The sequence below is a fragment of the Haematobia irritans genome, chromosome 2 (assembly GCF_050003625.1).
Source record: "Haematobia irritans isolate KBUSLIRL chromosome 2, ASM5000362v1, whole genome shotgun sequence".
Lineage (NCBI taxonomy): Eukaryota > Metazoa > Arthropoda > Insecta > Diptera > Muscidae > Haematobia > Haematobia irritans.
Window position 1 is genome coordinate 88,839,713 of NC_134398.1, and position 3,242 is coordinate 88,842,954.

The following is a 3,242-nucleotide window of genomic DNA, read 5'->3' on the forward strand; positions in this document are numbered from 1 at the left end:
TCCGAATATATTTTATAAACAGGGTCCCATATAACTGAGCCATATTCTAGGGTACTACGAACAAGAGAAATGTACAGACTTTTGGTGACACAGTGATCATCAAATTCTTTACACCATCTCTTCATGAAACCAAGCGAGCTGTATGCTTTATTAATCATCATAGTGAAATGTTGTTTAAAATTTAATCTATTATCTAAAAGAATACCAAGATCAAGAAAAGTCCCAACCCTTTCAAGTTCACGACTGTAAAGAAAGTAACTAGTATCAATGCGTTTAACTCTATAAAATGACATCTGCTTACACTTTGAGATATTTAATTGCATCAAATTTATATCACACCACAATGAGAAATTTTCAAGATCAGACTGTAATAAAGTTTGATCAATAGGGTCATTAAAAGAATAGAAGATTTTGACATCATCAGCATACATTAATACATGAGCATTTTCAATAACACAGGGTAAGTCATTTATAAAGAGTGTAAAAAGGACAGGTCCAAGATGACTACCTTGAGGAACTCCAGATATTACATCAAATTGATTAGAAAGAACATTCCCAAACCTCACTCTCTGAACACGCCCTGTTAAATAAGAACTGATCCACTTTAACAAGGAAGTAGAGAAGCCAAGTTGTTGTAGTTTTCGTAAGAGAAGCTTATGATTAACTTTATCAAACCTAAAACCATCATTGACTAGTGTCGTTAATTCTAAAATATTCGTAATAGTTGACCTTGACTTTCGGAATCCATGTTGGCATTCATTTAATGCCGACGAAACCTGATGCGATATAAATTCAGTTATCATCTTTTCCAGCAACTTAGGAATAGCACTTAGCTTCGCAATACCTCTGTAGTTAGACACAATAAATCTATTTCCAGACTTAAATAATGGAGTAACATATGATTCCTTCCAACATTGTGGGACGTAACCCGATGATATAGAAATATTAAAAATTTTCGTTAGAGGTACTTTAAGAGAATCAGCACAATGTTTCAATATGTTTGGTGGTACCCCGTCAGGGCCAGGTTTATACGAATTTTTTATAGATCTCAAATTTTGATAGACATTCTCAATCGAAAATTTAGATACAGTTATTGTAGGAAATTCAATAATATTAAATGGGTATTCAGACTCGCAATCATACTTCACATCAGAATAAGTAGATGCAAAAAAATCTGCAAACATGTTGCTAATATCTATTTCATTCTCAGCAAGAGAGGTATCGTTTTTAAGTGAGTTTGGTAATGTACTGGTCCTCCTTTTAGAATTTATAAATCTATAAAAAGATTTGGGATTGGATGTCAACTGTTGCCTCATACTAGTTATATAAATTCTATAGGCTTTCAAATTTTCAATATTGAACTCAGATCTGACAATGACATACAACGTGAACTTATTCTTCTTATTCTTAAGTCTAGCAAGATTACGGTTATTCCAAGGCGGCCCAAAAGATTTCACAATACCTTTCTTTGGGACGCACTTAGAAAAGCATTGAAATAAATACTCATAAAAGTTTTTAATCATCATATCCAAGCTTTCGGTATTAATAATATCATCCCAAACTGCAGAAGACAAAAGTGTATTCAATTTATAATAATCCGTTTCATGAAAATTATAGACTTTTTCTTCATTGATTGAAATTTTCTTAAGATCTGTTAGCGACGGCACAAAAACCTGTGTCCGGAAAGATGGATGAAATTTATCCACAGGAAACGTAATAGAATCACAGGGAGTAATACAATAGTCAGAAGGCTGATTTACGAAGACAAAGTCCAATAGTCTCTTCTGAGAGTTAAAATTATTATTTACTTGAAATAAGCCATAATCAAGCAAGGGTTGAATTATTTTAATAACAGCATCGCTAGATATAGGAATGAAAGCATTAGTATCTCCAAATTGGTTCCATGAAATAGATGGTAAATTAAAGTCACCAAAAGCAAGTAGGAAATCGGAAGAGTTTGAATAGCTAAAAGCACTTAATATTGCAGAAATGTGTTTTTCGTATAAATTAGAAGAGGAATTGGGAGGAATACATGAACATGTTAAGAATATATTAGAGCTATTAATACGAATCTTCACAGCAAGTATTTCAATATTATGAATATTAGTAAGGGTAATTTGTTCCGAAGGGAATTCAGCTGAGACTGCTATTAGAACACCGCCACCAGTCTTTTTTGACTCGTTTGAACGATCATATCGGTAGATATTATACTTTGAACAAAGAACTTCAGAATCGTAAATATTATTTTTCAACCAAGTTTCGGTAAAAACTATTATATCATAGGTAAAATTAAAGCTATTAGCATAAAGAGTATTTAATTTAGTGTTAAGACCTCTAACATTTTGATATACTATGGATAAGTAGTTTTTAGAAGAAGATAAATTCAGTTTTTTGATGAGTTTTGATGTTGAGGTAATCGAATCAATTCATTCCTTGGATTTTCTCTATAAATAAATTCATTGATTACAGCTCTGGCAGGCCAAAAATCAGGGTTAACCACAGTATCATAGTCTTCTTCCGGAACCAAAATTTTGAAGGATGCAGCTCTACGTTTTTCAGCATATTTAAATTTATAGACTTCAATATCAATGTGTTTTCTCAGCTTCCATTTAATGTAAGAAGAAATATCTTCAGGTAATGTATCATCTGCAAATCTCGAAGCAAAAATTGGTTTTTAGGGGTAATAACTCGTAATTGTCGGGCCGTATTAATATCATCAGGAGTAGTAGAAGGTGAAAAAAAGAGCCTTGTCCAGACGGTGTTATAGATGTTTGACCAGCGGAGTTGGAAGGTGGAGCAGATGTCGGAAATTGAAAGTGATTAGAATTATTGTTGGCGGCTGTTTCATTAGGTTCTAAAACATTAATTGACGGAACAACTCATAATTAGTTAAATTTCCTAGTGAGACAATGCAGAAATACAACCCTGAGCAGCAAGTATTTAGCACGTTCAACAACAACTGTGGTGAGATAGTTGTATAATGATAAAAAGACAGCTGATATGAATGGATGATGGTAACAAAAGTAGCAGCGATGACAGCAAGAGTCTCCCAATAGCAATGAACACCGACAAGACGTCAGAAAATGATATTGCCAATAATAGAAAGAGAGCCAATAATCAAAACAGACAAAAAAAAATATGCTCTCTGTTGATGAATAACAATTAGAAAAACAACAACAAATACAGCGATCAAATGTAATGTCCAAAATATGTATGGGATCTTTTAATTATGAATGTAGCTT